The 27,665-nt window shown below is 40.4% G+C and overlaps 1 protein-coding gene across 4 annotated transcripts in view; it reads right to left on the bottom strand.

Annotated features, from left to right (window-relative positions):
- TMEM200A (transmembrane protein 200A) overlaps positions 1 to 27,665 on the bottom strand; it is a 73,765-nt gene that overhangs the window by 24,699 nt on the left and 21,401 nt on the right. Inside the window, exon 1 of one of the 4 annotated variants that reach the window (XM_058735239.1) lies at positions 9,699 to 10,456. The exons of the other annotated variants lie outside the window; for them this stretch is intronic. The gene's annotated coding sequence lies outside the window, so the exon portion shown is untranslated. Of the gene's footprint in view, positions 1 to 9,698; positions 10,457 to 27,665 lie in introns of those variants that run through there. 4 annotated transcript variants of the gene reach the window in all.

Genomic DNA, 27,665 nt, shown 5'->3' with positions numbered 1-27,665 from the left:
CTCTCTGTCCCAAAAATAAATAAATGTTAAAAAAAATTAAAAAAAAAAAAAAAGAAAAAAAGAAATGAGAGAGCCAAATAAATAAGTTGACTGATCTTATGTGCAAATTGAAGGCAAACAAAGTTGGAGTGAAGACTTTGGGTATACATATGCTTTGGGCTTTAGGACATCTATTTACCTTGTTTTTTGACTTTTGGAGGTGTGCTTACTTCCTAGTTTTGCTGTGTTCTTATTAAGTCTGCAAATTTCTAGAGAACATAAAATTATTATGTTGGACCAGCCTTTATAGGTTAGAAAGTTGTTTAAATATGTTGTAGTATAAGTACGAGAAGATATTTTCTAGATGTTACATTCTATATACATTCTCATAAAGAAGGCTTTCCACTTGTTCAGGGCTTACCAACATATTTAAGTTTCTTCACCTGATGCTCTGTATTCCCACACACTACCGAGTCAATTTGAATCTGAGACACAAGACTATTGAGAATCTTTTTTTTTTTTTTTGAAGTTTATTTATTTTGAGTGAGTGAAAGAAAACACACGCACAGGGAGGGTCTGAGAGAGAATGAGAGACAGAGAATCCCAAGCAGGCTGTGCACAGTGCAGGGCTCGACACGAGATCATGACCCGAGACGATCATGACCTGAGATGAAACCAAGAGTCGGACGCTAAGCCCACTGAGCCACCAGGCACCCCACTGTTTTTTTTTTCTAACTTGAATTGTCATAATAATTCAACACCAAAGTAAGTTTCTGAGTGATATTCACATCAGTCTGTTATTCATTCACTCACTCATTTCATTTATTCATTTTCACTCACCCAAAAAATATTTACTGACCATTCATCATGTGCCAAGCATTCTGCTAGGAGTCAGGGATAAAATGATGAAATTCAGACTTGATCCTCCCTCCTTGGCTCTAACTGTTGAGTGCGGAAGACAGACACTGAACAAATAATCACAAGTGTTACATGTGTTAAAAAGGGAAAATGTAGGATAGCATGGAAGTGAATATCAAGGTGATCTACCTTAGTCTTAAGGAGTCTGAGGACGTGACTCTAAGATAGGGTAGAGAAAGGAGGAAAGAACAGCGTGTGCCAAGACTCTGAAATGGTAGAGTACCGCATCTCAAATGAGCAGAAAGCAATGTGACTTGGGCAAGGGGATGAGGGAAAAGGTAGTAGGGGCAAGATCACATGAGATTTCATAGATCATATTAAGGGCCATAACTACCTTGGGAGACACATAAGTGGGCTTTAAGCAGAGATAGATCAGGATCAGATTTGCATGATTATAAGATTCCTGCTGCCAGAGGGAAAGGAGGCAAAAATGGGATCTAGGAAGACCAGTTAAGAAGCCCTACAGCAATCTAGGTAACAGATGATGGTGGCTTGAAGCAGGGTGGTGGCCACGGACAGAACTGAGAAAGAGGAATAAAGAGATCTTGGTGTTAAAGCAGATGTGGGAGGTAAGGGAAAGGAAGATGTCAAGATAAGGCCACTTGCTTGCTTGAGCAACTGGATGGATGAAGACACCATTTAGACAAACAAGGAACAAATGAAAAGAAGCTGTTTGCGGGAAAATTTTAGTTTTGAGTATGTTATTGGTCTCATATTCCTGCAGACTTCCTGTTAATTGATTTTATGTACATACACACACACACACACACACACACACACACAGCAATCGTATAATCAAAAGTTGAAAATTTATTTTTATTTTTTTAAGTTTATTTATTTTGAGAGAGAGAGAGAGAACACACGCACACATGCACAGGGCAGAGAGGGGCAGAGAGAGACAGGGAGAGAGAGAATCAAGCAGGCTCCACGCTCAGTGTGAAACCCAATCCAGAACTCAATCCCATGACTGGGATCATGACCTGAACTGGAACTGAGAGTCAGACACTCAACCAAGTGAGCCCATCCAAGTGCCCCAAAAGTTGAAAATTGAATTCACTGATAAAACAAGCATGAGGTTTAATGACTGTGAATCATAATAATGTTGTTTTTCCTTATGAAATAGGCCCCCTGAATCTTTACACTAGAGTCAAAGACTAAATGATAGACCTGATTTTGGAACTGATTTCTGTTTTCCTACAGCATTATTTATTTTTTGACCTGGAAAGAATACCAGCAACAGTTAGTATGGAAAAATTGTCAAACTTATTTACTATTAAAAAAAAAACCAGCAATAATAACCAAAACAAAAAACAGAAAAAAACCCTGCTCCCCCCAAAAAAGTCTTAATAAAAATCAATGTAATTATGACATTTAAAATGCAAAAAGGAAAAGAAAAAGCAGGGATGTCTATAAAACATTCAGTATATGAAACACTTTGAAACCTTGGAAGAGATGGGAATTCAGAGTATTATTGCTATCAAATTATCTCTAGTCTAATATCCAAATGACTTGTTTCATTAAAGATGATGGTTTTTCTCTAATGATGCTTACAAATACTGTAATAATTCCTTACACATACCTAGCACAGCAACTCATTTACATATCAGATTGCAGTTTTCTTTTAGATAAAAGCACAACCTCAGACACCCTCCAAGAACCATCTTGTGGGAAGGAGGGAAGACACTAAGGTAGAAGGAAGATCTCTAGAGCAGAGAGGGGTGGGCAGATCTCTCATTAATTTAGAAAACTATCAGGTGCCTGGGTGGCTCAGCCGGTTAGGCGTCCAACTTTGGCTCAGGTCATGAGCTCATGGCTTGTGAGTTCGAGCCCTGCATCGGGCTCTGTGCTGACAGCTCGGAGCCTGGAGCCTGCTTTGGATTCTGTATGTGTGTGTGTGTCTCTCTCTCTGCCCGTCCCTGCTCACGCTCTGTCTCTCTCTTTCAAAAATAAATAAAGATTAAAAAAAAAATCTTAGTAAACTAGGACAGTGAGGCTCAAGGGAGTCCCTATGTCCTATCAAAACTTAGGCCTCTACCATGTTATGGAGTCTTTGGTTCTCTTTTTTTCTGACATATTGTTCTCTTGAAATTATAAACAGCTGCTTTCTTCACCAAGGAACGACGTAATTCATTAATAATGAAGCTTGCTGTCGGCAAGCCAGGCACACAGAATTGAGAACATACTAAATGGTTCATCTCTCCGGGTTCCAATTTTATCTGTTAGTCCCTACAGCGTGCATGGGGATTTGGAGGTGAAGGAAGTTTCCTTACTCTTTTGCTCATCTCCCTGACTTGGCACCTCATCAGGCACTGAGCAGAAGAAAACCCTTCTGTTTGGGCCAAACCTTTGTTCTCTCCACCTTCCACAGTCTCTAACCCCCTCTCTCTTCTCTTTCCTCCTGCTTCCTCAGAGGCTAGATTTTCAAGCCCTTGCATGCCATTGAATTCTACTCTGGATGGGGTGGTGGGGATGAGCTCTCAGCTCTCCTGGATACATCATCTACAAAATGATAAAATCTTTATAAGTATCTCCTAGGAGTTAATATATCAAAAGAGTCTCTGACTCTTCCTTTCCTCTGTATTTCATATCTAAAGGTTGGTTTGGAAGTTCAGTATGTCCCTGGCTCCAGAAATACAGTGTGTATGAGCGAGGAAAAATATCCCTCCAGGCACATCAATGTATTTGTTGGCTTAATTGTTTATTATGTTTCTCCTCTGGTAGATCATGAGCACACTTTGTTCACAGATTTCTCGCCTAGGGCTTGATGCAGAGTGTGCTCCTCAATTATTTACTGAATGAAGGTGGAGCCCAGGGCATTGGACTTGGTCAAGTGATGCTACACAGGTCCCTTCTCTGATTTCATGAGGTTGGAAATTCAAGAGAGACAATGCGTGCCCATCCCGTTGTACACTGGACTATCCCATGTACATGGGAGAAATTATTATAGTACTTACAAACACCATTAATAAAAATTCATCATCTTTCCTGAGGTGAGTCATGTGAAAACTGAACTAGAGATAATTCGGTAACAATAATACTTTGAATTTCCTTCCCCACCCTCCCCAGGATTCAAAGCGTTTTCTATGCTGAATATTTTATAGACATTGTGGCTTATTCTCCTTTGTACATTTTCAATGTCACAATTACACTGATTTTTATTAAGACTTTTATTTTGGAAGCAGTTGGATGCGGACTTTTTCTTGTTGTTTTCTTAATAGTAAATTAAGGTTAACAGCTGTTTCATACTAATTGCCACTGAGATTCTCCTTCAAGTACAAAATAAATAATACTGAAGAACAGAAACTAGTCCCCAAACCACGCTCATCAGTAAGCAGGTGGCTCTGGTGTAAAGATTCAAAGGTTCTATTTGGAATAGAGAAGTTAATGATATTCTAGGCAGAGGATGTTCCAAGGCTCTCAGGTAGCAAAAAAATCTGATATGTTCCAAGAACAGAAAGAAGGCCAGGTGCTCAGGGCATAGAGAGTAGAAGGGGTGAACAGAGAAAGATAAAAGTGGAGAGAGGGAAAGGGGCTGATCACGCAGCTGTACATAAGAATCATGGGGTTTGTTAAGTGTTATGTGTGTTTAAGCAGGTCAGTGACATGATCTGGTATGCAGATATCACTCTGACAGCTGTAAGGCTAATGAATGAGGATGAGAAGTAGATGAAGGAAGAGAGTTTTGTTTTGTTTTGTTTTTTTCTTTCCTCCTCTTTTCGAAAGAAGAACGCAGGCCTCTCACTCACTGGGCTCCATGTACAGCCAATGGAAGTTTTCTCTTCCCCAGCTCACAGGTGTTTCTTACTCCAGAGGCACCCAGCTTTCCAGGAGGATTGTACAAGCTCTTCATTTTCAACTTTATCTCATTTTCATCTAGAATGAAGAACTTTAGCCCTCTATGTATCCATTTCTATCTTTTTGCTCTTTTTTCCAAGTAGGTCCTCCTTTGGGGTCCTTCACAGTCAGTGTCTCAGAGCAATATCCTATGCTTTAAACTGGGAAGTCTGGCAGAAACCTTGTGACTCTGTCATCAGTTGGGCCACAGAACCCCTTGTAATTTGCCTTTGGGAACTATATTGACAAAGGGAGGCCTCGGGCATTTGATGGTGCCAAGCAGGATGTGTTTGCGTGTAGGCAGGGCCAAAGGTTTTGAGAGGGAGCTGTCCTCACTTCAAGGTCAGGGTGAAATGAAGTTTGACATCTCATTCCCAGCTTTACCCCATTCCTACGCCAACTACAGTTAGGAAATACTGAAAAGAACAGAACCGACCACAGGATGCACTGACCTAGTCTACACAGGGATACAGGAGATGATCCAAGAACATTTCCAGATCTTTGGCTGGGGTCATGGTTGTGCCATGGGACAGGGTATACTGGGAAGAAGATTTGTTCTGGGAAGGGTGGTATTGGTAATCAAGAGTTCAGGTATGGACATGCTGAGTCTGAGATGCCTGTGAGGCATAAAATAAACACAAAATCCAAGGAATGCTTACTTGACATCTCCATTTTGATATCCCACAGGCAGGTCAACGACAAAGCTTTCACACAATTGAGTTGAGACAAAAGAACAATCTAAAGTAGAGAGGTTTGAAGGCAGTCAAGATCTGGGCTGCAAATATAAATTTGGGGTCACAGATATACATCCTATGTGCAGAATGGGCACTCCCTTAGGCCTTTTGTCTAATTTCAAAGATCACAGATCTGATGGAATGTAAATGAGGAACTGCTGTTTCTTGATTCTGAAGTTTTCATCATAGCTTTCTTTGGACACAAAAATCCTCTGAAGACAACTTACTCCTAAGTAGTTAATGCACATGTCTATTTTGGAGATGATATGCTATAAATATGTGTTCATTTCTTATTGAATGCAGAATAAATTAAACATCAAAGCTCTTCTGTATTAAAATATGTATCTTTGTATCAAAAAACAAATCTTAAAAAAATAAATTGACATGAAGATACTTTTCTTTTAATTTTTTAAAAATGTTTATTTATTTATTTTGAGAGAGAGAGACAGAGAGTGAGCTGGGGAGGGGCAGAGGGAGAGGGAGACAGAATCCCAAGCAGGCTGCCCACCGTCAGTGCAGAGCCCTGACGTGAGTTCGATGGGGGCTCGAACTCACGAACTGCAAGATCATGACCTGAGCTGAAACCAAGAGTTGGACGCTTAACCAACTGAGCCATTCAGGCACCCCGACATGAGGATACTTAAGAAATCATTTCTCTTTAATGGTATGTTCCAGAATCTTGGTTTAAAAAAATATGACCATACATCTTCTGAGTTTAGCAAATTATTAGGTTACTTCTACATCAACGTTTAAAAATGGTATTGAGCCTCATTCTGCTTCATGAACAATTCACTCCTAAAGCCATTTGGTGAGGTTAAGTAAGGCAGAAATCCACATGGGAGTAGGGAAGCCATGGTGTAACCAAGAATGGGGTGTCAGAGCCTAGCTAGAATGAGGAGGATGTTTGGCTAACCTGGGCATCAAAATCTGAGCAAAGAAGATATCCCCACAGGGAGGGGGTGGGGGATACCCAGGCACAGATTTTCAGAGCCCAAACAGAACAAGGAGCATTTTCACATGGGGCTGTGGCTTAGTGCAGGGTGTCATAGCCTGAGCAAGGGGAGATAGGACTCCCTGTGGGAGTGGGCAAGGTGTCCTGATGTGGGTGCTGAGACCAGAGTAGCACAAAGGAGCAGTGCTATTGCACTGTATGTAGCCCAGCATAGGGAATCAGAGCACAAACAGTGAGGAGAGAGTCCCCCTAGGGTGGGGTGGGGACAGCAGTGATGACTATTAGCTACTGAGAGGGTCTGTGAGCAGTAGCAACACCCTGACAGCAATGTACACACCTATCACCCAGATTTTCGTTTCTAAATACCATTCTCCACTAAAAGGAACAAGAGCTCCTGGGAAAAATGGCTAATTTCAGAACTAGGGTAGAGAAAGTGTGTAACATGTGCCCCCCAAAAGTAAGGAAATGCTCACAATGATGGCTATATGTCGAAAGGACATAGAAGCCAGGTTGAATGAGCTCCCTCTGGCCAAACCCGGAACAACTGAACATCAAAATAAATAATGGTAGTAACAGATTATGACCTATGAAACCATGAGACTGTGATACTATAAACTAACAAATGCATAAACTGGAAGTTTAAAAAGGAACAAGATATTCACATAAATTCAAAGTACCCCCTCACAAAATACTCATTAATTATAAATGGAAAACACTGTGAAACTTTGATTGAAGGGTGGCAGACACCAGATCAAAGTGAACATCATTATCATGAGATGAACTGAACTCATGCACTTGAATGACACAATAACAATAGAGAACCATGAAAGGATCCGGAGGAAGCCACAGTGGCATAAAAATTATTTTAAGATACAGGCATTTTGAATTCCTGAAATCCCTAATCTGCCTAAAAGCAGAGGCCCAAAGGAACTTAAAAAAAAAAATCCCATTGTCATAAATCCCATCTCTGGGAACAACTCCAATATTCTCTTTCAGACAGAGAAGTTGGTACCACACCCAAACAGATACTGTCACTTAACCATCATATCTCCCATCTATTCTCCTAAGGGCCCATTTATCAGTCCAGAGTCATTTGTTTTTCCCTATGTGTTCTTTCTCTGCACTTCCCTTCTATAAAGCCATTAGTTCTCTTAGAAGTACCTATCTGGCCTTCCCTATTCCTTATTAAAATGGGATAGAAGTCTCAAATCTTTACTACTTCTTGGAGTCATATTGCGAACTCCTGTACATCTGTAACTAAATCTAGTTTTCTTTCCTCTTACTAACCCATCTTTGTCAGTTTAATTTGCAGGTCTCCATACATTGAACCGAAGAGGGTACAAAGTTATTTTTCCTCCTCAACAACTACTTCTTGATACTCCTGCCAAACCTGAATCTAAGAACAAGGAAGCATCATCAGACAAACTTTTACTGAAAGATATCCCTCAATAACTGGCCTTTCAAGATCATGAAGCCTAGCACAGACCAAAGAAACATTCCAGATTGAAGGAGAGAAAGAGATGTGACCACCGAGTCCAACATGTGATTCTGGACCAGATCCTCTCATTATAAAAGACATTACTGGGCCAACTGGCAACACTTGAGTGGGGTCTGAGGATCAGATGGTAGTAATGTATAAATATTAATGTTTTGGATCTGATGGTTATATTGTAGCTATGTAGAGAATGTCTTTGCAAGAAATGCCCACTAAGGTACTTGCGTGCCAAGAGGTTATTTTCAAGTGGTTTAGGGAAAAAAGTTCTTTGTACTATCTCTGCAAAATCTCCGTAAGCATGAGGTTTAAGAAAAATAAGCACTTTGAAATCTGGCGTTGATTTGCCTTAGCACCCCATCCACTCATCCCCATCAAACACAATCAATTACTGGTTTGAAACAAATCTCGAATGCCAATGTGAGTGAGGTGCCATATTGATTTTCCCAAACTTCCATTTGACACAAATATAGTAGCCGCTCTGTACTCCACTGTGGTTTCCCTACAGCTCCAACAACACACTGATAATAACACTAATAATTAATTATTATTAATTAAATAAGAAGGTCATACAGCCCCCAAATTCAATCTTATCAGAATTAAGACATAACTTCACTAACATTTCACTTGGGCTTTTAAAGTAATCATTCTTGTCATGTTCGCTGATGATCATTTGTCTTTGTTTAAACAAGAGATCTGTCACACTGAACAGGACCAATGTCTCATTCGTGCATGGGTTCTAAATACCGCAAAGTTATGATATCACATGAAATCTTTTCAACAAATAGACTCCTAGCACTAATAACCAGTATCACAGAAATACAAGATTTTTCGTTCCATGGTTCTTTTCACATTTAAACAACGTATTACGTATTCTCTTCAAATGAAAATTTACTAGAAAATGCCCACAGTTATAATTAGAGCATTTGGACTTAAAAAAAATGTGTGTGTTTTTAATGGAAAAGTTAATGTTAAAGGCATTGAACATCTTATCGCTCCACAGATTTCGAATCCATCTGAATTTTTGTTGGCGTTTTAGCTGTCTCTTACTGAAGAGCTTCTAATGCGTACATGGAGAACAAAGCAGTGCAACCAACAGACGAGGTTGATCATCAGTCCCTCCCTAAGTCCTGGCCCACCCAGAGAATCCTCATTCACAGAGAACTTACAAAGGAGCTATGATCACAGGAACACTTGCAAGTCAGGCCGGGAGATGAGATAAAGCTCAGTTCCACAACTTAACTCAAACAGATTCATTTTAGTTTCGAAAAACATCACAGCTGACCTGCACTTTATTTTCAATGAATGTAGTATAGAATTTTGCTGTTAGCCTTATTACATGAACTGCAATAAATATGATAGACCTTCTCAAAACTAAAAATTAGCTTACATACTTGTCTGATGTTCGAAGATTATAGCTTACTTTAAGAAGATGATTCACTTAGTGAATTTGTACTAAAACGTGAGAGTGAAGAAGCATCTTTCGATACATAAGGCATGATATTCCAGAGTCAAAACTGCCTCAAAAAAATCACACGGTAGTTTGCTATAATTAATCCTGTCCCCGCCGCCCCGCCCCTCACAACCCCCCCACCCCCACATGCTAGGTCACAGGCTTTTAAGATGCTGAATTATCTCCCTCTTTTATCTAACCACCTGCCAGTCATGAGATATCAAAATACTTATAAGAATGACAGGCAGGGAAAAAATCGTGTCTGAAGCATTTCCTGTCCATGAGCTCTTTGAACCTGAGCCAATTCTGCCATGATGGGATGTGGGAACTACTTACTAAGTACAACGAAGCAAGGCTGGCAATTCAGCACTGGTCAGCCAGAAGCCCGTCAGATCCCCGGTAGCAGTAATGATAAACTTGTGCAGAGAAGCCTGGCTCTCCCGGGAGTCCAATCTCTCCTGAGATAATTTAGAGATTACTTCTCACTTCCTACAGCAGTTTATTTCATATAATGGAAAGCATGCTAGCTCAGAAGATAAAACATATAAATAACCACGTGAAGACATACACTAAAATTTAAAAATAGACATTGAAGCATCAGGTGTCAGTTCCCGTCCTATGGGAAGCAGATGTCAAGACATAATTAGAAATGTTAAGAGATTACTGGGGGAAACCCCCGTGACAGAGAGAATGGGGAGGGTTCAGAACAGGCAGAAGAAGCCTCAGGCCACCATAAACCCTTGGCACCCGTGAAAGGAAAGGGGGAAAGAAGGAGGATCTAATGTGGCTGGCTCTAAGACAGTCTCTGCCAGCACAACCTCAAGCAAAGGCTGCCTACTAGAAGAGTCCTGCGTTGGGCAGACCTGGCCTGGCACCAGCAACCTGCCCTGCTCAGTCATCACTGGGGAGCAGCCAGGGAGGGGAGGCAGATCAGAAGATGTGGCACCTGCAGGCTATTGGCCAACGAACAAGACGGGCAGGTTCTTTGAAGGGGGATGGGAGCGGTGTACCTCATCAACAGCCTCAAAGGAGAAACAATAAAATTAGGAAACACTACACATACAATGCCTGTCTTTTCGAGTACTGTGCTACTTGAAAGCCTTTCAGGTTTTTCCCATTCCCACATAATAACATCCAAACCCTCTCAACAAAGAACACATGTTCTTTCGTGGTCTGGACACTGCTTTTCTGGTCAACTCTATTTCCCACCTCTTCTCCATAAAGCGCCCTACCTGTACTCAAGCCACGCATATTTGCTCACGCCCCCCACATGCCTCATGCCATTTAAGAAAAAATTTTTATTGTTAATTCATTTTTGAGAGAGAGAGAGAGCATGAGTGAAGAAGGGACAGAGAGAGAGGGAGACACAGAATCCGAAGCAGGCTCCAGGCTCTGAGCTGTCATCACAGAGGTGGACGCAGGGCTCAAACTCATGAACCGCGAGATCATGACCTGAGCCGAAGTCGGACGCTTAACCAATTAAGCCACCCAGGTGCCCCTGTCTCATGCCATGTTTGCATCCCTGATTTTTCACATGCTCTTTCTTTCCGTCTGTGTCTGATTCCCCTGCCCTGTTGAAGCCACAGTGTCTGCTAAATCCAATCTGGGTTCTGCAGACATTCAAAGCTCAGAGACAGGAATCATGGAAAACAGGCAAGAAATAGAAGTCTCCAGGGATGCAGAGTGGAGACAGAAGCAGTGACAGAACTAATCACAGGGTGTGGGAAGAGGTCTGTCATAGACCTTCTCTAGCCTCAGGTATAAAGAAAAACCCTTGAAAGGCACCCCCTCTGGGTAGAAACCTGGAATGTGCTCCTTTTGCGTCCCTCTGGTTAACTTTTGATTCATCCTTCAAGAGCCCCACTGGGTCCTGAAACCTGTGCGATCTGCTTTAGCTGAACATTCAGAGTTCATACCTCCCTCCTTCAGGTCACTACAGTATGGTGCAAAATGGGGCACTTTTGTACCACACTGGGAATATGGTGTCCATATCTGCCTCCTCACTGCTCTGAACGTCTCAACCACGTCTGACCAATCTTTGTATGTCCATTAAGTACCCAATGCAAGTAGGATAAATGAACTACATTTAGCACAAATGTTAGGATACAGGTGGTATGTAAATAATGCATCCATACAGTGTTTATATAAAAATTAGAAGGACAGAGGATAGAGATTTCATGTTTGATATACGGTCTCTTCAACCTGCTTCAAAAAAGAACGTTTCAAAGTTTGGGAGAGTCAAGCTCCCTCTTCATATGAACCTTTTTACCTTTTCTGTTTGTTAAAGGCAATTTGTAATCTGATTTGCAGCATAACTTATTTGTCTACTTTGGCTTTATCTCCTTGAGATTGGATGCAACTTGAGGGCTATATCCCCCATTCATCTCTGGGTTTCTTGCAGCATCGATCAGTGTTTTCAACATAGTAGGGCATTTATGATACTGGTCAAATGAATATCTTCATGTACAGAGGTGTAAAGGGATGTGGGTAATTAATGGTAAATTACCGAGATAATTATTTGAACAGAGAAAATTGTGGCAACAGAGATTTGGGTTTTGAACGTACCTAGTGCATTATTTTAATTCTCTTTGCTGAACTTTGCAAACGCAGACAAAATATAGCTCCTAAATATCAACAATTCTGTGGTAAGAGTCTTGCCCAAATAAGAAGTATTCATCCTGCCACCCAGTATGTCTGATATTTCACAATCTTGATGCCTGAGCCTTATTCCAAAGCGAACTGAATCCCTGAATAAAAGGAAACATTTTTAGATTTTTTTCCAATTAATTTTGCTTCTCATCACTGTTATTCAGAAGGTACTTAAAATATGTTTAAGCATCTTCAGATGCAAGGTCAAGTTTCTCCATCTTCTTTCATCCCCTCAGTTACACAGGCTTAATATGGCCCCACAAAGCTTCCAGAGCACAGTTATAATTCCAGAAGCCTTTACACTTTGTGAGGGAGGCTTCACCCTATCCATATGAAATGAACGGAACACTACATTAAAACCAGGTACAGTGTGCTCAAAACCAAGAAAACCAGATTATAACTCTTTGAGGCTCACACTAACCCTTAGCAGAGGCAAAAAAAGAACCTACCATGAGCTTTATGAAGAAAACCAAAGGAGAGAGTTTAAAAATCACAGAGAGGGGCGCCTGGGTGACTCAGTTAGTTAAGCGTCCGACTTCGGCTCAGGTCATGATCTCACAGTTTGTGGGTTCGAGCCCCACATCAGGTTCTGTGCTGAGAGCTAAGCCTGGAGCCTGCTTCAGATTCTGTGTCTCCCTCTGTCTTTGCCCCTCCCCTGCTTACACTCTGTTTCTCTCTCTCTCAAAAACAAATAAAACATTAAAAAAAATTTTTTTTTTAAACACAGAGAGATCAACCATCAAGAGGTCAAATGAAGCCTGAATGGGAGGCTAAGACATAAAGACAGTATGAACCACTCACTCTAAGACTTTTAGTCTTGAAGGAAAGGAGAAAGGCAGAGACGAAGTTTGAGATGGATACACAATTAAGGAGAGGGATCTGGTTTTCTGTTCAAGACAGAAGAATGTTGTTTCTGGCAACGAGGCTCACCAAGTGAAACAGAGTAAGCAATTTTCAGGGAATAAAAACTGAGAAGTAAGGTTATTTTGTTTGGAATTGAGGACATTATGCATCAGGTGCAGAGTCCACAAGGGTGCACCAGGCAAATGGGAATCAGATGAGAGAAAACTACCTGTTAACATAGATTAATCTCACAAACATAACAGAGGGTGAAAAGGCTGGTTTCAGAAGACTATACACATTTTTATTCTATTTACAGTTAAAAACATGTGCGGCTAAACAAAAGACCTTTAGGAGAGATACATGCATGTGACAAAACTATAAAGCAAGGAATAAAATACAAAATTCAAGATAGTGCTCGGGGGAAGAAGGAGGAGAACACACAAGACATATTGGAAAGGGTCTTGTTTTAAGATTGCATTTGTTATACGAGTATTCTTTAAACTGCTCATATATTTTGTATTTCTCCTTTCTATGTGTGGTATGTTGTATATGGTCTTAAAAATCAAATACAAGCACACAAAAGACCAGGCTACGTTATTCGCTAATAAAAAGGAGCCAAGGTGCAAGGTGAGAAATGAAAAGATTTGACAAGACAAGAATAACTGAGGGCGGCAGAGCCCAAGAGGGAAGCAATTTATGGGTTTCTGAGGTGGATGAATTGACCTTGGAGAAGAGGATCATCTCTTCCTGGAAGTCGGAGAATGATAAAAGGATGAAGACAAGCACGGATTAGCTCGAAGTAGATGCGGCTGCTGACTTGGAGAGCCAACACCAGTGAGACGCTGGTAATTTCACATGGGTCCATACAAGATGTGGACAGATGACGGTCCACTGAGGGGCTCACCGTCACAGGTCTGTCATCTGCACTAGGGAGAAGTGAGTGAGGAGGCCTGCCATGGGCGGTGAGAGCAGGCACAGGGAGAGGACCCGAGATGCGCCGGAGGGCAGTGGCATGGCCTGGAAAGTGCACCCAGGGTGGAAACCACAACGGCGTAATGGCACCAACGAGCAAAGCTGTGGCATTTTCTCCAGTGGCCCTGAGCAACCCAGTTGTCAGAGGTGAGGGGCTGGGCACATGGACATGAACGCACGTAATTTCTTACTCTTAGTTAGAATGACTCTCCTGCCATGACACAAAGTCAACTAATGGCAAGTGAACTGTAAGAAGAAATCCGAAAACAGCTGCAGTAGTGCGTTTCAGCACTGAGAGCAGCCCTGAAAAGTTTCGGAAATAAGGATTTCATGCAAAAGCAGTAAAATGGGGGCGCCTGGGTGGCTGAGTCGGTTGAGCGTCCGACTTCAGCTCAGGTCATGATCTCACATTCCGTGAGTTCGAGCCCTGCATCAGGCTCTGTGCTGACAGCTCAGAGCCTGGAGCCTGCTTCGGATTCTGTGTCTCCCTCTCTCTCCACCCCTAACCCACTCATGCTCTGTCTGTCTCAAAAATAAATAAAAACATTAAAAAAAATTTTTTTAAAAAGCAGTAAAATGAACACTCCATGTCCTTTCACTTAAAAATACAAGTTATCAAAGGTTATGTCTTCCTCATTCAAAATACTGTACTTTTCCAATAACTATCTAAATGATCATCAATGTAAATTAGCAGGAAAACAAATTCCCTTGATGTTAAAAAGAGGGAACTATTTCTGGACACAAGTTATTAAGTAATCACAATAATAAGGAAGAGTTCGTCATCTAGAATTTACTTGTATCTAGAATTTACAGTATCTAGAATTTACTTGGTATGAAACTGGTGTCTTCTTTGATCATTCGTTCTATCCCAACAAATGGAAAGGAAATCTGTGAGCTGCCGTCATTAATTGTAACATTCCGGTGAATTTTTGTCACATTTATCAACAGCGTTCAAGTTAGTAATTAGTGATCACTAAGGCGGTTGTATGTCAGATACCCCTCAGAAGCGATGGGACCATTAATGTGAGGAGCCCAAGACAGAACTTTCCATGACTGTGCTTTTTCCAGATGGTTTGTACCTGGTGTGGCTGCACCTAGATAAAGAAGCAGAAGCTGTGCTGCCCATGACCGAAATGATACAAAATGAAGCCCTGCAGATTCGAAGGATGGAGAGTGGGAAACGGGACTAAGATGTAAAACCTACGGTAGAAGTGCGCGGGAGGACAGAGAAAAGAGGTGAAGAAACGCTCTTGTATACAAATAGGTAAGTTAAATATGCAATGTAGTTACATAATAACTTAAAAAGTTATTATGTAAATAAATTTCTAAAAGAAGAAAGGGGTATTTCACTTTATCTAACACATGTATTTTTTTTAATCTTGTGCATTAATGTGAATTTTTAAATTTATGTTTTTAAATGCAAGTTAGTTAACATGCAGTGTAGTCTTGGTTTCAGGAGTAGAACCCAGCGATTCATCTCTTGCGTATGACACCCAGTGCTCATCCCAAGTGCCCTCCTTAATACCCATCACCCATTTAGCCCATCCCTCCACCGACCTCCCCTCCAGCGACCCACAGCCCGTTCTTTGTGTTTAAGAGCCTCTCATGGTTTGCCTCTCTCTCTGTTTTTATGTATTTTTTAATACATTTTGTGTAACAAATCTCTGTAAAATGAAATAAATTGTAAACCTAGGATTTATAGAAATTCCTTGAGGTTGTTGTGAGTTGTTTAAGCTGCACACAGCAGAGCTTTCTCTTTGGCTCCTGCAGTGCATTTCACAGTAAAATACATCCATTTTGAAAAATCTTGGTTATGGGATACGTTAGAGGACAAGAACCAAAGGGAAAGGGGGAAATGCTGGAACTACAGAAAGAGAGGCTTAATAAATGTAGTCAACTTCTGGAAGAGAAAAAGGAATTATGGAGTCCTGAGGTGGCTAAATGAGTCTTGGATCCGTCTAGCAGCTGGGGGTCAAGTGGAAAGGAGACGGGAGAAGAGCCGGATGAGCCGCGCTGGTATGAGGTTGAAACAGACGACACTGCTGAGGCCGTCAGGAAGAAACAGGTCAGGTGCAGGCAATTTCATCGGGATCAATAAGCCAAAATCAGTTACAAATTATTTTCTGGAACACAGCAGGTAATGAAACATGTTTACTGAATAACAAACGCAAAAATTAAGTTTATTGAAAGTTGAACAGATGCCCAAGTAACGCTCCTAAGTGTAATAAAAAGTTCCTTTGTAGATCTTATCCAATTAATAATAAATCGCCAAGTAATATGTACACAGAACGGCTGACTGTGGGTTTTCTATTTCTTTCATTTAGATTTACTTAGTCTCAACGTTTTTTTCCCATTTTTTACTGAACTGTGTCCCATTTTCCATGAACAGTATTGTAATATCTCTACTGGATGCAGAGTGCCTGAATTTTCATTCCTTGAAAACTGCTTGTGTTACACTTTAAAGTTTCATTATTTTTATTATTTTAAGTGTATACATATAACTTTGCCCCCTATATATTCTGAGAAATGTTATTTTTACATAATGTTCCATTTATTTATTATGGCAAGTTAGAATTACTCATGGCAAGTTAGAATTTTTTTTCTGATAAAAGCACTTCACAAATTCCTTCTTTTGAGTAATTTAGTCATAGTAAGAAAGCCAAAAGCCATTAAGGTTTTTGGGTTTTTTTGAAGAGAAACTATGAATATATAAAATTTAAAATTATTGTAAGGCAAAATCACTGTAGTTAAATTTAGAAAAGAAACTGCAAACAAAGAAAAGTTGCAACATATATGACAGGCAAAGGAATACCCTCCCTACTATGTAAAAAGTTCTAAGTAATCAATGGCTAAAACAACAATAACACCCCACTGGGGGGAAAAATAGGACACAAACAGGAAATTTATAAAAAATTGAAAAAGGTTATTAATACACAAAGAAATGATTCCCTTTCTAGGCATTTATTCCTTCATAAAGTTGGGTATGTGGGATAGGAAAACATTTATGTAAATTTTAAAAGACACAAGACAATGCTCTAAATAGATGAGGTACAAACATATACAACAGAAGTACAAAAAAAAGGGAGGTGAAAGCTGTATGAGGTGCCAGTTACTTCCAAGGAGGGAGGGCGGAGCACGGGATCTGGTAGGAGACGGCTGTCAATGGTACCCAAAGCATGTATTTCTTAAAAAGTAATTTTTTTTAATGGCAAACTGTTAAAATAAATTAAGTTGAAGAAGGGTACATAAAGTGCCTCCTACTCTGTATATTTTTCTGTATTTGAGGTATTTCACTATTAAACATAAAACATTAACAAATTTAGAAGTCGGTATATGATGATTCTATTTTTGTTCGATGCATTAAGTATATAAATGTGCACATGTATATACATATTGAATGTGCATATATTTTTATAAATTTTTTAAAATCAGGAAGGCTATGCCCAAAATATGGATAGCTAATTTCTCTAGAGAGAGTTTATTGTTAACTTTTATTTACTTCTTTAAGTTTTTCTAATTTATCTGATTTGTTTTTTAGAAATATTATTTTGATAAAACCAATGACCATGACAATCACAAAAACCAATTCCCTCATTTCCTCCTGAGGAATCTGATTCCTTACAACTTTTATCTCACCAATTTGGAATATTTTAGTTTAAAAAAAAAACTGGTCAAAATCCAAAATCCAAAATAAGTCTGAGGAATTTCTCAAAATTCTAAAAAATATAAGAAAACAAAAATACATATATTAAAAAGTGGTGCAAAAGATTCTTCTTGAATTTTCTGATCTCCTGTATCCGCTAATATCTGCAAGGCACCCACCATGTGGAAGACACTGCTGGCCCCATGTCCGTAAATGTAGAAACGACTAAATTAATACATAAAAAGTATGAAAGTGGAGAAATTTTTTTAAGCTGCAGTTGGTATTTTTAAGCCAGAAAAAAAAAAAATCACGATTTTGCACACAAGTTCAGACTCAAGTATGTCTGATACTTTTCGTTGAAAATAATTCTGACATCAAACGTCCCTTCTCACTATTTAAATATTTACTCCAGGGAGGAAGATGTAGATGTTACAGTGTTAAGTGCCAGCCCTTAACATAAGGGAAACACTTCAAGCTTGATATCCCTGCCCTTTTTAGAAAAGCCATCAAAAAATGATTATGGTTGGGGCACCAGGGTGGCTCAGTCGCTTGAATGTCCAACTCTGGATTTAGGCTCAGGTCATAATCTCATGGTCATGGGATCGAGCCAGCCTAAGGCGTGGAGCCAGCTTCAGATTCTCTCTCTCCCTCTCCCTTTCCCTCTGCCCCTACCTCCTGCTCTCTCTCTCTCAGAAAAATAAATAAATAAATAAACAAATAAATAAATAATGGTCATTGTCTTAAATAATCATACCATTATGTCCTCTATATTTTAATTGCCATTACATGCAGCATTTGCTTTAAATTCAAACTTGGATCCAGCTTGAGTTACATTCTTGTGGCAAGCCTGTTCTATCATCATTACCAGCAAAATCTTCTCCTTCTGACCAAGAACTTAGAAGCAATTATTATGAATAGAAATGTAGTTCTATTCATTAGTTCATTAACCTTTTATGTAAAAAAAAAAAAAAGTCACTTCCTAATATCAGGTTTAATAAACAGCTTTTTAAAAATCACTTAATTGAGGGGTGCCTGGGTGACTCAGTCGGTTAAGTGTCTGACTTTGGCTCAGGTCATAATCTCACAGTCAGTTCGAGCCCCGCAACGGGCTCTGTGCTGACAGCCCAGAGCGTGGAGCCTCCTTCTGATTCTGTGTCTCCCTCTCTCCCTGCCCCTCCCTGCTCATGCTTTGTCTCTCTCTGTATCTCAACAATAAATAAATGTTAAAAAAAAATTTTTTTTAATCACTTAATTGAATAGAGTCTCAACCAGAACCTGAAATATTGAGCTACTTTTACTCAGATTAGTTGTTTATATAATCATTCCCTGTGAAGAAACAATTTGGGAGATCCGTTCTTCCTGAGTATGCCTTCACAAATCTGCTATTAATGTTTCAGATAGTATAATAGAACAGACTGTCCAGGGCAGGCAATTGGAACTGCTTTTCCAAGTCTCCAAAATTACAGATTGATTTTGACATGTTTCAGCTGGCTGGCATTTCAACTAAGGTTCCAACCACTTGGGAAAGGGGAAAACTACTGAAATGACCCCTTTTCCAGGCAACTCAATCTAGCTGCAGGAATTATAGCCAATCCATCCAGAATGGCTACATAGCTAGTCAGAATTGTTTGGAGGAGAAACCGGGAGAGGTTCTTACTTTGTTCCACCCTATATGCAGAAAGAACTATGCAGATAAATAACTAGATATATCTAATACAATCTACTGAGTGCCTACTACTTGTAAAAACATTGCAATGTAGTGAAAATGATTCAGAACAAAGAGAGGAGACCAGAATGCTAGTATAGGATCTAGCACGGGCCAGCTGGGTGAGCTTGGGCAAATCACTTAAGTATTCCTTGCCTCAATTTCCTCATTTGGGAATAGATCACCCTAACTTCTGAATCCTTACCTGCTTACAAGTTTAGGGTTGTGTGATTCAATGTTCACAAAAGGGTCCTCTGACTTTTGCAAGAAGGCCAGCGACTCACGCTCACTATCCTCTATTTGGCCAGTCCTGTAACCTCTATTCCAAAGAGAGAATTTCTAATATCTCATATCCACAGGAAGCTCCAGAATGTAAATTCAGCCTTCACTCCAATACTTTGCACATACCTTTCGACATCTTAACAAATGCATAAAGGATGCCAAAAAATAAATTAGCAAGGGCACTGTCAGCCAGACATGAAGAAATGAGGATAATCTGTGCCAAAAAATGTCCTCCCACATGTAAAGAAACTGGTAATTGGAAGAGGAATCCCCCACCTCCTGGAGCAGACTGTGCAGAGGCGGGGCGCCCGTGCCAACACCCAAACCTTTGCCAGAAGCAGAAGCAGCGTAGGGGGAGAAGAAAGCTCTCCACCCCTGCACTCTGAGTATTTACAGGGATTCGTTCCAGTTCCTGGCAGGAACCCACTGGCAGAAGAAACTATTCCCTTCTGCAGGAATGGAAGGGAATTTCAATACGATAGTTGTGAAATGGCAAAAAATCATCTCAAGCCCCGATAAAGGTTCCATCTTGCATATCAGCTCAGTATTTCCCTTCAGGTGGTCTCGGATCTTACAGATTCTAGGCTGGGTTTAGCCGAAGGAGGTTGGCTCCCTTCAACACAGAAGAGTCAAGAGCCAAATCTTCCGGGGTTGGTATAAAGTTTTGAGAAACGGACAAATATTGACTTCAAACCCGAACAACTGACTCACAAGTATAGTTTATTGAATCATTAAATACAACCAGGGATGTGATTCATTGCTGTTTCACCTCAACAACAAAGCGCTGCACAAATAATGGGAACGGAAACGCGTTCATTATTCTAATTGAAGAGCAGTGTGTGATACTCAGATCAAAAATGGAAGCAAAATCCTTTCTCAAAAGGTGAGGTGAGATTTCAAAAGATAAAACACGGATAGAGATTTTTCAAATCTAATTTATGAAGGCACATGTTTGGGCAATGTACAAACACGTTCCTTGTCCAATCAGATCAACACAGTTCTTTACGAAATCATGGGTTAAAATGGTTAGTGATGTTATTAAGTGATTTTGGTCATCTTCATGCTGAGAAGCCTGGGTGTCATGTTTCCCTGCTTTACATGATGGGCCTGGAAAATAGTCTTGCTGAAAAACAAGGGCTCTTGAGACTGTTGCTTTTAGCAGCACACTAGCTTAAAAATGCTTAGGCAGAAAATGACAAAATACTGGCACCTTTTGCGGCTGAGACCATGGGATCTGGGGGCAGCCTGGCGGATTCAATATGATCCTTGATCAGGCCCTTTACATGAAGCTGTTATTGACACTGGAGGCTTGAAACTGATGTAAGATATCTGCCTACCACACATCTGCCTCTGATATCTTAGCTGGTCATTTCTGGTCCCCAGGCAATGTCATGACTCCAGCTGTTGAAAAATTATTTGGTCTCTATTGCCATAACACTAGGTACGTACCTTTTTAAATAGCACTCTCTTATAAGAATTGATTTATTTTTTTCTTCTGTTGTTTCTCCCTCATGACATCTAGTTCCTTGAAGTTGGGGCAATAAAAGAAGGCGGCATACCTTAATACCCAGACCCCTTCGTATTTCTCCCTCTACTACCTGTTACTAGTAAGCTTATCTTACTCAGCTAGCGCTTCTAACTTGATCTCAGCTTTAAGATTCTGTTTCAGATTCTGTATCTATGATCTCCTGCTTCTACCCAATAAAGATACCTGCCTGGTTTCTTCATTTCTAATTGTTGCTGGTTAATTCCATCAACTTATTCTGATTCGATCGTTCCTACATGTTTGTAAGTCTATATTGCCTGATTCAATCTTATGGAATCCTAGCTTCATCTGACTATGAATTGTCATTAAACACCTACTATGTGTCAAGAAGTGGGCTACCCATCACAGAAAAACAAAATGAACAGGAAACCAAAATGAACATGATATCAAAATTTCACAATTTAGTGTGGGGCACAATTAAGAAACGTAAGTTATGCATGGTAAGTGCTAGAAGATACACCAGCACAGAGCGTTGGCGTGCTAGTAAGCACATGGTGGAAAGTCATCTCAGTGGAGGGTGATCAAGCATTGCTTCTGAGATGAAGAGACGATGGTGTTTTGTCTTAGAGATGTTAGTTCAACAGAGAAGAGAGAAGAAAACAAGGAAGGGGGAACAGCCAGCACAAATGCACGGAAGTATGAGGGGCTGGCATGATGGGATCAGAGTTGCTAAAGCATGTCAGGATACTATCCATGGTAAGACTGAACTTCGGGAAGCAGGAGGCAGGTCACAAAGGGCCATCTACATCATGTTCAAGGCTAACCTTTATTATGAAGGCAATGGCAGACACTAAGGAATCTCTCTGTCCAGGAACAAGACAATAGACAGGCCGAAGGTGAAACTAGAGGCAGAAAGACCGGTTAAAAGGACCGAGGATCAGTGAAGCCACTGCACCAGAAGTGGGCAAGAATGGACCACCTGAATTTAAATGGGAGGCAGGACTAACGAAAGGTAGGGACCTTTTGGATACTAAGAGGGAAATGGTGAGGAAAAGAGTAAGAGACGGCTTTCAGGTAGCTGGTTAAAACATGTTTTTAGACAATAACAGCATCTGCCATTTATTAAGCAGAACAGGTATTTTTTTTCCCCTAGGTTATTTATACACATTATTTCATTTAAGTAATTTGCATACATTGTCTCCTGTCATCCTCACAACAGCCCCGGGAGATCAATATCCACTGGACAGATGAGGAAAATGAGGCAGCAAGAGTAGAAATAATCTGCAGAAGGTCACTGAGTCATCAAGCAGCAAAGAAAGATTCTGACTCCAGATCCCTGCATCAGGGCTGGGATGGCTTTGTTCCCTGGGATAAAAAATGCAGAAGGGAGTTGAGAAGGAGCAAGGAAGCAAGATGAGGAGTTCCGTCTTATTCACACCAGGTTTCTGGTTTTGAAGTCTGTCAAATACACAAGAAGGGATCTCCAGGGGTTAGAAAACATGATTCTGGAATTAATAGGGAGGTTCTCAGCTAAAGACACATATTGGGGGGTCTTCAGGGAACAGGTGGTTGGAGCCCAGGTGTAGAAGGTGTTCTAGGAGTAGAAGGAGTTCCAGGTGTAGAAGGAGTTTAAGAGAGAGACAGAGGTGCCTTTAATCCCTGCCTGGACTTTGAAGCCTAAAGTCTCAAGTATTCAATCCCAGATTAACATCTACTTTGAGTGGACACACTGCATAATTCTGTCAATGATCAAGGCATGAAGGGGGAAGAAGATCTGAAAAGAAGGCGGTGACATTAATGGCTTCAGGAAAAGAGACCTGAGGTGATGGGGAGTCCTTGCCCTTTTGGTCTAAAAGGAAACAAAAATCCTCTATACGTAAGGGGCCAACGCGATTACTCTGCTTCCTTCTTTAGGCATCTTTTCTTTTTCCCCTTTCTGTATTTATTGCTCTTCGACCAGCATGGGAACCACGGCTCAGAGAAAGACACGGCACTTCCCGTTGGAGGTGGCAGTCCGGGGGGCAGGCGCACAGACAAACCAATTACCACATTGCAAAGCATGGAATGCTGTAGGTCTGCTGTCGACAGTAGTGTTCAACCAGGGGCAACCTGTGCCCAGAGGACAAGAGGAAATGTCTGGAGACATTTTTTTTTTCTTTGTTTTATATAAAGAGAAAGAGTGCAAGCAGGGGAGAGGGGCAGGGAGAGAGAGACAAAAAATCCCAAGCAGGCTCCACACTCAGCATGGAACCCAACACTGGACTCAATCCCATGATCCTGGGATCATGACCTGAGTGGGAATCAAGAGACAGATGCTCAACTGACTGAGACACCATACGCCTCTGGAGACATTTTTATTGTTATAACTTGGAGTGGGACATTACTGACATCTAGTAAGTAGAGGCTACAGATGCGGCTAAACATCTTAAAACACATAGGATGGTCTCCCACAGCGAAGTATTATCTGGTCCTAATTATCACTAGTGTGGAGGTTGAGGAATCCTGCTGTAATGAAGGAGAGCCCACGAAGACCAGGGCAGAGGAAACCAAACACTCAAGGTTGCCTTGGAGGATCAGAACAACCCCACAAACGTGGGAGCTGATCCAGAAGGAATTTACCAGCAATGAGGCAATATCTGGTGTTAGTGGACATCTGCTTCTTACTGAGCAGTCTTTTCTTTTCACAGTCCTAGTCCATTATCAGCATTTATTAAGCACCTACCATATGCAATGCATCCCCCTCCTGCTATGGAGGAGAGATATTCATGAGAAAGATAGTTTGTCCTTTTAAGTGTATAAAGAATACTAATTCTTGTCAAGCTTTCTCGTATACTTCATTACTGAAACCTTGCAGCAATCCTATGAAGTAGTTAGTACTAATCTTGCTTTGCAAATTCAGGAACAGTTTATTGAGATTAAATGACACTCTTCAGACCACAAAGTGGCAGAACTTCTCTGAATGCCTCACTCATGCTCCCCTAGCCTCTGCATGACAGCACCCTACATAATGTGTGCTATCTTTGCATGATACGGTACATGGTGCTGGTCATTTCCAAAATGTGACATATTCAAATTTGCTTTCCAGCTACCGTTAAGAACTTTAGAATGCTTCTTGGTTAAAATTAGATGACTGACGGACTCCTGGGTGGCTCAGTCAGTTGAAGGTCCCACTCTTGATTTTAGTTCAGGTCATGATCCCAGGGTCGTAGGATCAATCCCCGCATGTGCTCCTTGCTGAACACGGAGACAGCCTGAGATTCTTTCTGTCTCTCTCTGCCCCTCTCCTGTGTGGCACGTGCATGCACACATGCTCTCTCTCTCTCTCTAAAGTGAAAAAATAAAGTTAAAAAAATTAGATGACTGAGAGTTAAAATAAAATCTCCAGGACCTAAACAACTGAGATAAAATAAATAAAACTGTATGATTTATAATCGTGTCAATCAAGACATGAGATTTAAAAACACACTTTTTTTAATGTTTATTTATTTTTGAGAGCGAGAGAGCCAGATGTGGGGCTCGAACTCACCAGCTATGAGATCATGACCTGAGCCAAAGTCAGATGCTCAACCGACTGAACCACGCAGGTGTGCCAAGACATGAGATTTCTTTCATCAAAGAAAGATTTATAGTCAAAAGTAGTTTGGGGGCTTGTTGCACATTTCATTTGTTCTACTTTTTGAAAATTGATAAAGCATTTAGAGCAATTCTTGGTTGACTAGAACATCCAAGAAACCAAAACACTTATTTCTGGCCATTCTTGACAAATGCTTAATGCACTGGAAAGCCCAATACTATTTATTAGTAACTTTAAGTGTCAATATGAGCCATTTTTATAAAGCAGTTTTTACCCTTAAGTTATGGGTATTAACAAAGAACTGAGTGGAGACCCTGTGGCTTTCTTATAACAATGGAAGCCCATGGAATGAAACCAGCCCATGGAATATTGAACTTCTGTCCCTTACTTAATACAACTGACCTGGAAATTTTACTCAGAAATTTTTAAATTTTGGGGGCGCCTGGGTGGCTCAGTTAAGCGTCCAACTTCAGCTCAGGTCATGATCTCGTGGTTTGTGGGTTCGAGCCCTCTGTCAGGCTCTGTGCTACAACTCAGAGCCTGGAGCCTGCTTCAGATTCTCTCTCTCTCTCTCTCTCTCTCTCTCTCTCTCTCTCTGTCCTTCCCCCCTCATGCTCTGTCTCTCCCTCTCTCAAAAATAAGTAAACATTTAAAAAAATTTTTTTAAATAAATTTTTAAATTTTTGAGATCTGAAAATCAGTAAATCATCAGAATCAACGGATGGTACTAAAATCTGGCTTGTTGAGGTTCTATGTGTAAAATTAATGGTTTCTTACAACTCTGAAGAACTATAGCATTGTTTTCCCCTATCATGTTAAAAAATCTTTGGTTGGGGGTGCCTGGGTGGCTCAGTCGGTTGAGCGTCCGACTTCAGCTCAGGTCACGATCTCACGGTCCGTGAGTTCGAGCCCCGTGTTGGGCTCTGGGCTGATGGCTCAGAGCCTGGAGCCTGCTTCCGATTCTGTGTCTCCCTCTCTCTCTGCCCATCCCCTGTTCATGCTCTGTCTCTGTCTCAAAAATAAATGAACGTTAAAATTAAAAAAAAAAAAATCTTTGGTTGGAGAGCCCTGGGATCCATATTAACACTGTATATTACTTTCAAGTTTATAACAACTTTTGCCCTCAATTTATTTTTTATTTTTTATTTGAGAGAGAGAGTGTGAGTGGGGGAGGGGGGAGAGGGAGGAAGGGAGAGACACAGAGAGATAGAATTCCAAACAGGCTCCATGCTCAGTGCAGAGCTGAATGCAGGGCTAGATCCCACGACCCTGGGATCATGACTCGAGCCAAAATCAAGAGTCAGACACTCAACCAACTGAGCCACTCAAGCGCCCCTCAATTTTTTTTTTCTTATATAATGATTGAGTTGTGGGCTGAGGGAGGTAACATAGTGTCAAAGAGCAAAAGTTCTAGGGACAAACCCCTTACCTGGAAAGCAACCAAGGGTAAGTTCCTTCATTTTTCTAGAATCTTCTTAGATGGAGAATTGTTGCCTCACAGGGTGTAGTGAGAATCAAATGAGAAGGCATGAACAAAGTACCTAGCAAAGTACACAGAGTACACACTAACAAACTTTAGGCATATCCTTCACAGAAAGATGAAATTCAAGTTCTAAAGTAGTACCTATGTCACACAGTCCTTTACACTGGAAAAGCCTACCTTTCACAAGAGTCCTAAGCAAGGGAGTTGGCTTGGTGTCCTACAGTTCCTGGTCCTAGTTCTCTTCTGCAGGCTCATGCCTGTGTCTTCCCCTAAAGGTACAGACACCGAAATAGCTATCCTCCTCGTCATTATTCCCAGTGTGTATCTTGACTGCCCTTCTCAAAATCCACACTTGGCATTCTGGACAGGGCACAACAGTGGGAACAAGCCCTGGGCTCAGAAAAAGGAGCTGCCCCCCGCCCCAATCTGGTTCCTGCTTTTCCAAGCCTTGCTGCATGATTGAGCCCCAATTCTAAATCTTTGTTTCCTCATCTGTAAAATCAGAGGACTACCCAAATCCAACCATCTATAGTTTCAACCTAAAATTTATTCTAAAGTTATAATTTGTTGAGAGGCAATGAATGGAACTGGAATATACTAGTATTTTCATATTGTATCTATTTTATTTTTATATAAAACATGTTTTATTTTATATTTATGTCAATACATCTTTATCAGATGAATCATGCATTGTTTTTTTCAAAAAAATAAGTTCTGCTTGTCTTCTCCTTAAACATAATGATTAGTGTTAAAATTATTGCCATGTAGGGGTGCCTGGTTGGCTCAGGGTGTAGAGCATGTGACTCTTGATCTTGCGGTTGTAGGTTTGAGCCCCACACTGGGTGTAGAGATTACTTAAAAATAAAATCTTTTAAAAAAATGATTGCCATTTAGTGATACGCTGAATGTCATGAGTTAAATGGTTTTATAAAGGCACCCATACCTGCAGCAATTGATGTCATTCATATAAACTGCAATAAATATTTTTCAGTAAGGACATTCAAATGCTTTCTTTTTTCAGTCTTGATAATTTTAGTGTTTATAACTGAATGATGTGTGTATTTTTAAGTATTATGATTATTTTAAAAATCCAGTATCTACTTACAGACATAAAAATTAATAGTCATCATTTCTGATGACAAGATTGAGAAAGCATAATTACCTAATTATGCCACTCAGTAAAAGAATCAATCATCTTAATCAGAAATAGAAAAGATAAAGATACATGAATTTTTATTATAAAATACTATACATGAATGAAAACACACTAAGCAAGAATACACATATCACATCAACAGAAACCTAAGCAATGAGGCATCTCACCCAGGGGACAGGTCCCATTTTCTCCACGGACAGATATAATACCTTTCTTGATAACTCTTTCTGGGGCTATCAACTTTCTTTTGAAGCATCTACAGATAAATAATTTCCTAATGTTGTAGTTTAAGCACATTTCCTTTTTAATTGGTTTTTCCCTAAAGAGGGAGATATCTGATTCTTACACATTTGAAAACCATTAATATAAATAAGGCTTCTCATCTCCAGAATCCTTCCCCCTTTTCCAACTTCTTCATCAAGACTTAATGCTCACCTAAAACTTCAACTCCTTCACTTCCCTCCCGATATGTAGATTGCTGAAGTGGACATATTCCCCAAGGGATCTCCA

This window comes from Neofelis nebulosa, chromosome 6 (assembly GCF_028018385.1).
Source record: "Neofelis nebulosa isolate mNeoNeb1 chromosome 6, mNeoNeb1.pri, whole genome shotgun sequence".
NCBI classification, from domain to species: Eukaryota; Metazoa; Chordata; class Mammalia; order Carnivora; family Felidae; genus Neofelis; species Neofelis nebulosa.
Note: the sequence above shows the minus strand (reverse complement) of the source record. Positions and strands in the feature narration are given on the sequence as shown.